Here is a 9,999-nt window from a genome sequence, read left to right as displayed (position 1 = left end):
TTCTTCTTCTTCTTCTTCTTCTTCTTCTTCTTCTTCTTCTTCCCCTTCTTCTTCTTCTTCTCTTCTTCCTTTTCTAGCTACAATTACTTAGAACATACATTGAATATATGTCAGTCTTCTTAGACTCAAGTCTTCATAGTACCACGAGACTGTGGTCCTATGGTCCTATGAACAGTCTTTTTCCATACTTTAGGAAGTTCATAGAATAATAATTTTGAATACAAAGATTGTCATCTCTTGGTGATTTTTTTCCTTTTAAAAGTAGTATAAGTAGCACATGAATACTTGAATTAAATTAATGTATTACAGCTTTCAGTGCACACTTCAGACAAGAGTGGAAATGGCTTAGCTTAATTGTAGTTTCTGGCAGAAGCATTCAATGACCAGGTAGCATTCCCATTTGCTTTTGCCTTTGTTTTACTTGGAAAGCAGTGAGCAGATTTAGTGAGTTTCATAAAGATGAGTCAAATTTGAGAATAATTAGGAATTTACACATCTAATAACATTCACCTGTTTTCATCTGCCCTTCACCTTATAGTCAACCAAAAATTAATTAGAAATATTTGCATCTCAGTCCAACTTCAAAGAGCCATTTATTTGTAGAACTTTTGTGAGCCCTAAGCTTATCTGACACTTTTGCATAACATCACTATCTTGAAATATTAATATGAAGCACTTCAACTGATATATTTTAAGAGAGCTACCACAGGCACTAAATGATCTACAACACCAACAGATTTCCACATGATGAGGACTCATACTCTAAATTGTTTCACTTAAGTAGAAGCCACCAGAGATAGATTTCTGTACATTTACTTAGAATTGCTCTGCAGTCTCTATAGCATCCCCATTTCCAGCCTCCTTTTTCTAGTCTTTGCCATTGAAACCCGGTGAGTCGAGAAGAGGCCATGTCTGGGAGTTCTCAACCCTACCCTGTAAGAGATACCTGCTGTGTTTCTCCCTCTACCACCCCCACATTACAAGTATAGATGCAGCTCTAGAACCTTCTGTAACATGCAGACAGGTTTTCCTCTGAGAAAGGACTGAAATCCCAAGAGCTGACTTTGTCACATGTCTTGTGGCTGTCATTTTGTTTTTCCAATCTTTTGATGGTAAAGGAGAAGTTTCTAAGACCCATCATCAGACTTCCCTGCCATGCCTTTGTTGATATCAGTATGAAAATGTGTTTGCTACCTGAAATTTAGAATTAGAGTGTGGTCAGTTTGAAATCCACAAGCTGAAATATAAACATGAGCATCAATCGATCCCCTCTGTCCTCTGCTCAGGATAACGGAGCAGGAAGATTAGCCTTTCCTTATTTCACCTATTGTGTGCATCAGTCAGTTTTCTGTTGTGATAAGCACCCGGACCATAAACAGCTTAGTGAGAGTAGGATTTGTTTGGGCTTGTGGAGCCTGTCCATTGTGACAGGGAGGCCTGAGCAGGCTTTGCTGCTCCCATGGGGAAAGAGGCAGGAATCTAGAACCTCACATCTTTACCTTCAGAGTGAATGGAAAGTAGGAGGAAGCCCTCCAAACTAGCCCTAAGTGACATGCTTCCTCCACCAAGACTGCAGCTTGCAGATTTTCTGCACATATTGCCACCAAATGGGAGCAAGTGTTCAAATGCCTGAGACTGGGAAGGAGCATTTCTAGAAGACAGCACACGTTGACCCACTTATTTTGTGATACAATTGGCACAAAAGAAAAAAGCCCACCTACCACCTTTTAGTGCAGATAATTTCTGGGTAAGTAAAGATGATTTAATACAGTTAGATGGGTAAGAACTATGAATTCACATACATTTAACATGAAGGTGAAAAATATTTGAATTAATTTAAAAAGCTGTAGATCACTTGCCAAAAACCATCATAAAGCTATACTAACATGAACTAAATAATAATAAAATGTGGTCAGAACAAAGTGTTTTTAGCTGAAGCCTCAGTCATTAGCTATAAAATAGTGTTTTGAAAATATGAGTATTGGGCAGTTTCTTGACTGGTATGTACTATTAATGGCTTAAGTTATTTTAATACTCTAAAAATATAAATGGAGGTTTATGTCCCATGTAAATTGTTTTCAAATGCATTGTTTTAGGGTCTGTACACAATTTTAATCTCATTCTGTTTCCTACTTCATTACAAAATCACAGAGCCTAGTCTCTTTGAAACTTTTAGAGTTAGCAAGCAAGCCTGATTTCAAACTGGAGACCTAGTAATTTTACACAATATGTTCAAAGTGATTAGATGATCTTTTTTCTGAAACAATTGTGTTTGTGGTGGTATATTGCTTATTTGATACTTATAATTTTGTTAAGCACCTTAGAAATGTTAATGTGATAACCTTTGAAGGTTGGAAATATTTGAAAAACTGGATGTCAAACGTACACTCATGACCCACTGGTAAGTCCTAATGGTCATAGAGGTAACCACTTTTATTTTGAAGTGGATATAGGCATTACTTAACCATTTTTATTTTGAAGTGGATATAGGCATTACTTAATGAGGTGTTTTTTGCTTTCTTTTTTGGTTTTTGCTTGGTACTTTTAATAGATTATGTTTTTTCATACTAGTGACATAACTACAGAATGTTCTTCTTGCCTACAGAAAGACATGACGCCACTAGAGCAATTGACTATGTGTCAATGTGTGTGTGTGTATGTGAGAGAGAGAGAGAGAGAGAGAGAGAGAGAGAGAGAGAGAAGGTGTGAGGAGGGAGAGGTAGAAGGACAGGGACAGAGAAAGAGACAGAGACAGAGACAGAGACAGAGGCAGAGGCAGAGACAGAGACAGAGACAGAGACAGAGACAGAGACAGAGACAGAGACAGAGCAGAGACAGAGACAGAGACAGAGACAGAGNCAGAGACAGAGACAGAGACAGAGCAGAGACAGAGACAGAGACAGAGCAGAGACAGAGACAGAGACAGAGACAGAGCAGAGACAGAGTCAGTACATATCCTTGTAAAACTACATGTTGATGCTAAGTCACTTTCTCTATGGTTCTCCATCTTCATTTTTTAAGACCAAGTCTCTCACTAAACCTAGTACTCAGTAGCTGGTTAGACCCACTAGTTCTTAGTGAGCAAATGGAAAGATCCAAGTCCAGGTATAGAGACCAAAAGCATTTACTGTAGTGCCCAGATATTCTGTGCATGTTGGAGATCCATGCTCAGGTCCCTCATACTTGGCCTGCAAGCATTTCACTCACTGAACGATCTCCCTCACCTCATAAATGGATTTTAATATATCCATGGTCCCTGCTTTGCTTGTTTTCATTTTTCTTTCTCTTTGTGCTCTGTGTTGGTCCCCTCTCCCTTCCGGCTACTTCTTCCTTCCTCCAGCTTACCCCTTCCTTTCTATGCCTCTATTGTGGTTTTCTCTTGCTCCCCTTATTGATTTTGTACAAGAATAAAAGTCACTGGGGATAAAACAATTACTTCAATAGGCAAGACTTTCAACTCCTTTTGGCTTATTAAAAAACGTGATTTATCTAAGGAGCCTAAACAACAAAATTGCACAAGATATTAATGTGAATGAAATGCTGAGGGTGAAAGTTCAAAGTCTTTTTACAACACCAAACCCAAGTCCTGGAGACAAAGAAATCTAGAGCCAAGTACTTCACCTCACTTTCAACTTGGGGAGAGATAAGCAACATTTTGAGCAGCATTGTTATTGGAAAATGTACTTTGATGGATGTCTGGGGTGGATAATAAGATCTTTGTATTATCATTTTATCACCAGAATGAAAAGATCAACTGGATATTAGTTATCGCCAATTTTTTTTATGTAGATAAAAATGGAAAGCAATAAAAGAATGTAAAATGTCAACCTGAGGCACTTAAGCCATTTTAGATTGCTGCAATCAAGCTGTCACTTGAAGAGCAACTTAATAATGGAGGAACATATTCTGCAGTATAGCACAGAGGAGAAGCAGCAAACATGAAGCTCTGAGCTACATGGCCCCTGCAGAGCAGAAAACCTTACATGGAGGTTTCTGCTCACTGTCCCAGTGTTGGTGGTGGATTTATAGAGTTTATCTGTAATTGTCACTGAATGACTGATGTTGCCTAGCACATAGGATAGATGACATTGATAAGAAAGCAGACGAAAAGAAAAATGCAGAATATTTGCTTTTGTTATTGTATGTATGTACAAAGGAAAGAAAGATAAACAATTTGGTAAATTCTTTTTAGCTGAACTTTAACCGTAATTGAATATAACACATAGAAGAAAAATGTGTTTTTAACTGAAAACAATCAGCTAAGACATAGTCTAGACAGCTGTTAAACCTTGAGTGGAATCTGAAGTAAGCCTATTTGAGTAATCTACACATTTAAATTTGGGGGAAGTAGGATGAAGAATATATAGTCTTTTCTGAGTATTTGCATGACTGCATAGGTAGATAGAGCTATAGGTAGGTGAAGGATTGAAGACTTTGTTCTAATGTGATGAACAATCTCATTGTTTAGCTGCTAGAAAGCTACAGTGCTCCAACATGATTGGAAAGACTTTGGGGCACTAAGAACCCTTCTTAAACCAGGTGAAGGCAGAGTTACTGCTTAGTGCTGAATGGATTTAAATTCTCTTTTACTATTGAGCACTGACTTTGTTACCATTGGTCTTGGCCAAATTGCCAGAAAAATCTATAAGATGGGAGTTTTCTTTTTTATAACTAAGTGTCACCAAATGACTGCATTGTGTAATTTTATTCATTGAGAGAACTAATCTTTGAACATCTGTATGCATTGCTTTAGGTGTCTCATTGAGATGTGTGGTTAGAGTTTCTTTAGCTTTAAAGGAAATTGTGCCACTTTTTTCCTTTGATTCTACAGTGAGAATAGTTGCTTTTCTTACATCTGTCCTTATCGTGATTCAGTTTCATAAGCAGCTAATCTCTATAAGATGAAAAAACAAAACAACAACAACAAAAACAAAACAAGACTCAAAGCCCCCAAAACAAAAACAACCAAAAAACCTATTGTTTAAGAACTTGTATTTAAAACAGCATCTAATATCCAGGAGATAGTAATACAAAAAAGTAATCCCCAAATATCCATCAAATACTCCTTTAGCAACTAGCCACCAGCTTTATGCCCATAAATTAATGACGTGTGTACTAGCAGATATTCACCTAACAATGTGAAAATAAATATCATGATCATAAAGTTCAATGAATATAAAATCAATAAACACGAGCTATATTGGTCAGTCTTAACGATGAAGTTTTCTTACTAGGACAATAAGAATTGATACAATATGAGTTAATTTCAGTCATTACAGGCAGTTTTTTGGGGGTGAGGGGGTTGAATGGGATTTAGCCACTCAAAAATTGTTGAGATCTGTTGCTCTAACTATGAGGTTTTGCCACCTCCCTTTTCAATATTTTGTGATTATGATGGTTAAGCTGTCTGCCCTTTTTGTCATCCTGGTGTCTTGGTCACTGCTCTCTTTTTTGCTGATTTTTTTCTGCTTCTCTTCAGCCCTACCATGGTTTTGTCCTTGGTGGACTCCTGGTGCCCTTTCCCTTGTCAATGTTTCCATTCATGGCTGGTTCTCTGCTTCCTGTTTTTAAAGTTTACATTGTTGCTCTTGCTTTGTTTACTATGTGTGTTTGTGGGTCTAAACTCTCCTAGAAGAATTGAGTGTGCTACTTACTCCTTAGTATCTCACTGGACAGAGTTTGCCATTACAGCCTTAGGAGCTAAGGAGTGGTTAGTCTTAAAGAATGCCACTCTTGATCTAATCTGCCAGCTTGAAAACATGGTACAACATGGTACACTACCTTCAGAGCAGACACTGGGACTTCTGGAATATAGATACTCACTCACTGGTGAGAAATATAAAGCATTCTGAATTATTGTATATGTAAATGCCCAGAAGTTAGGATACATATCCATATAAAAAGAGGTAAAGAAGTTTATTAATGTAAAAATAAAATAACAACAAACCCAACTGAAACCTGCAAGTAACAAACTTCTACTCTGTTTCACGAGTTATAAAAGTTCTTTTCAAGTTAAAGAACTTGATTTAATTATTGAAACTCTTCCAGAATATAAGTTTATTCACCTCATGAATAGTGTAGATACAGACTAATAAATAGCTAGACCATGACAGTGAGTACAATAACATGAAACTACAAAATAATTTTAATAACCACATATATGAATCCTGAACAGAATTCCAGAGGTGATAATTTTTGATGTATTTAAATAGACCCTGTTTATATAAACCCGAGTGTTTTTTTTTTCAAAAATTTAATATAGTAAATCAGCTCAGAAAGTCCACATTACAAAGAGTACTTTGAAGTTCTTTAAACTATATAATATACTAAGTAAAATTATTTCAGCCAATGGGTATAAGAAATAACACTCCACTGAGGGTAAAGACTAACTGCTCTTAGAAGATGTCCCTTGTAGTTTTATTCCAGTAATGGAGAGAGGGAGTGAAGGAAAGACAGGCAAGCAGACAGACAGACAGATAAAGACAGGGACACACACACAGAGAGAGAGAGAGAGAGAGAGAGAGAGAGAGAGAGAGAGAGAGAGAGGAGGGAATGAGAGAGAATGTTTTTCTAAAATTGCTGGAAATGTGTCTTTCTGTTGGTGAGGTGCTAGGGACTTTAATTTCTTGCTTTGGTTTATCATGTTCACTTTCTAATTCATGTAATAATCTTTTTCTTTACCTTTTAATGTGAACACAGTCAAAATTAAAGGTATATATTCTGTTAAAATATAATTAAAACCAACCGTAGTATTCTTTAGCATGATTTTTCTACATACATAATATATTCTTACATTTTAAATTTACTGACATATAAATTTCTCTTTTATTTTACTCTTTAAAATAACCAGAATAAGTATTTTTTAATTATTTTATTTTTAATTATGTGTATTTGTGTTTCTGTGTGTAGATATGTGAGCATATGAGTGCAGGTGCCCAAACACGGCAGAAGCAGGTGTCAGATGCTCAGAAGTTGAAGTGACAGGCAATTGTGTGCTCTCTGATATGGATATTGGGAACTGACAGGTCCTCTGTAAGAGCAGTACATACTCCTAACAGATGAGCCATCTCTGTAGTCCATACATGTCTTTTAAGAATACATTTGGTTCCAAAACTGAAATAACAGTCACATTTGGAGGCTTTGTGGAACAGAAAATATTCAAAAGTGGAATATAATTTCAAACTTTACGGAAAACTTTTACTAACATATCAATTGCTATCACAACTCATATTTTGCATAATACATGCTAAGAGTATGATAGCATGTGTATAATACATGGTTTTTATGCAGATAGACCACGATCCACAGATTGTTAAAGTTTAACACTGTGTTGTAAACAATTGTAAATGAGTTGCAGTATCTTTAAGATTCATTTGTTATTTCTCTCATTTTATGGCAAAATGATTTAAAGAAATTATAGAATACTAAGCCAATTGAAAGATACACAAAAACAAGATTCTATCACAGTGGATCACTACTATCAGTTTTCTCAAATGATTTTGTGAAAATCATTTTAAGGAAGAAGCCAAAGGAGTAGCTCCACAGATGAGATACTTCTAGATGTTTCTAGATAGTCTACATTGTCACTGCCTATGGCCTTCTAAGGAGGAATATCAGCCAGGAACCAGTGCTGGCAGTGAACCTTGGTAGCATTTCTGCAGTATCCCCCATCAACCCACGTTAATTGGGAGACAAAGTTTTCTTTCCAGCAGTCATTACACTGGCTGTCTCATCACTCTGCAGGATCCCTCCCTGAGCTGTTCACATCAGAAGATTCTGATTTAAAGACTACTTTAATGAAAGAAGCAATTCCAATATTTTTCCAAAACAAATTGTTAAATGAAGCAACAGCACTAAAGTTAGGGACTAAAACTTAGATAATAATTAAGTTCATGGTAAATAAACAAAAATCGCTTTTATTGTATATTGAAATCCTCGTTAAGAAGAATTTTGCAGTCATTGTGAAAAATTTTATTCTCTCTGTCTGTCTCTCTGTCTCTGTCTCTCTCTCATTCTTGGGTAACAACTATCTGCAGTGTCATGGGAATCTTTTCCACAGCTTTTAAACCTAGGCAGTCTTGTAAGGCTGGAACAAAGGGAATCATCTTAAAAGAACACATTTTTGGTCACATTCCTAAAACATGTGCTTTCTCAGCAAATAAGCCAGCAATAGAAGTTTAACATGGAGGCACAGGCTCTAGGTGCCAGACTCATCTTCCCCTACAAAGAAAGCAAATAATAAAGAAAAGCTCAAGGAAAGAACCATTTAATTATGTTTTACACCTTTTATTTAAGGAAACAAAAACATATTGACAAACATTCCCCAAAATACTGAGGATTAGTTAAATATCATAAAGTTAGCCTTGACATTAATGGCAGTCAACATAAGAATGAGAATTCTAAAGACAGAAAGCAAGCACAAGTGAAACCTCTATTCTAGAATTATACAAAGTAGATGCTGCCCTCTACATTTGTATGAAAAAATAAATTCTATAGCCATTATAATGGTTTTCTCATGCAACAAAACTTATTTAATCAAATAATCTTTACATTGTGATCATAGCTCTCCCTTTTTATGATACGTCCATTTACATATTAATAAATTTTCATATACTCAGTAGTAACTATAATACTTTAATTTCCAAAAATTAGGACAGGTTCACCATCTATATCAATTATATAGGATTCATTTAAATAGACACAATTGTAAATCACTATGACCTTCCTTCAAATAAACGAACAACAAATGTACTCTAATTTACTTGAAAGCGTGTTAACTCTTCAATACTTAGTTTTAAATCTGCTAGCTGTCCTATTATGTGATAAGCATTTCTTGGAAATGAACTTTTTCATCTTAAAATAAAATCACAGTCCAAGTTTTTTAGATTCGTTTATAGTTGGCTTATTTATTGTGCATATTTCTGTTTCTAAGTTGAGCTAGAATAGATCTGTGGAGAGCTATTTTTAAAACATTCTTTGAGCAATATATTTGTTAAACTTGTGAAATTTTTTTTACTGTGTTGTGAATATAATTATGTACTTGAAAGGTAGAATATATTTTTAAACTGTATGTTTTTCCCATTGAAAAATAGTTACACCAGAGGTATTATCCTGATCTGTCATAAATGGGTACAATCAATATCAAAATGCAGGAGTTCAAATGTTTTTGTAGATGGTTTAAACTTCATTTATTTACTTTCCCAGATCAGCTTGATGACATTTAGCCAGGAATGGAACAGGAGATGAGAAATTTGTTAACAGTGAAATTTATAATAGAACAAAGGAACTGTGGTGAAGAGATGTCCCTTGAGGCATTTTTTTTCCAATTCCCCAAATGTCAAAACTTCCTGCAAACAAACTGCATATCTACTTACTTGTTTCAAAATTAAATATGAAGACTTGAGCTCCTGTAGTACTTAAGCCAATTAGCTTCTTTTTATCTAGACCTTACTAACTACTGGTCTCAGGTCCTTTTGCTCTCTTAGGTCATACATATTAAGTTTATTCTCAAATCAATTGAAAAAAATGTGTCCAAACAGTTATCAGCTTGCTGATTGCCCGAGGTCTCCAGCCTTAGAATTTATCATATCTCATACTTCTACACATTAAAACAGGGGCATAGATAATGCCATATCTTTGTGAATAGAAGTGTTTAAAGCTTATAGAGTTGTTTCTAATAATATGTCATTTGTCTAAAGCTCATCTACCAGAATAAAAATCCCACAAAATATGAAAAAAATTAATCCTTTAGCCAGTCATAGTGGCACACACCTTTAAAGCCAGTACTTGGGAGGCAGAGGCAGGTGAATCTCTGTGAGTTCCAGGACAATCTAGTCTATAGAATGAGTTCCATAGCAAATAGGACTAAATAGCAAGACTTCATCTCAAAAACAATAACAAAAATAACCCAGCCGGGCGTGGTGGCGCACACCTTTAATCCCAGCACTTGGGAGGCAGAGGCAGGCGGATTTCTGAGTTCGAGGCCAGCCTGGTCTACAA

At 35.8% G+C, this 9,999-nt stretch overlaps 1 protein-coding gene across 36 annotated transcripts in view; it reads left to right on the top strand.

Annotated features, from left to right (window-relative positions):
* The window catches only part of Nrxn1 (neurexin 1), a 1,073,594-nt gene that overhangs the window by 497,274 nt on the left and 566,321 nt on the right, over window positions 1–9,999 (top strand). The window contains exons 1-2 of one of the 36 annotated variants that reach the window (XM_029470983.1): window positions 4,039–4,044; window positions 9,752–9,754. The exons of the other annotated variants lie outside the window; for them this stretch is intronic. The gene's annotated coding sequence lies outside the window, so the exon portion shown is untranslated. Of the gene's footprint in view, window positions 1–4,038; window positions 4,045–9,751; window positions 9,755–9,999 lie in introns of those variants that run through there. 36 annotated transcript variants of the gene reach the window in all.

The sequence above is a fragment of the Mus caroli genome, chromosome 17 (genome assembly GCF_900094665.2).
Source record: "Mus caroli chromosome 17, CAROLI_EIJ_v1.1, whole genome shotgun sequence".
In the NCBI taxonomy this organism is placed as follows: Eukaryota; Metazoa; Chordata; class Mammalia; order Rodentia; family Muridae; genus Mus; species Mus caroli.
The sequence above is the reverse complement of the archived record's forward strand: the minus strand, read 5'-3'. Positions and strand labels throughout refer to the sequence as shown.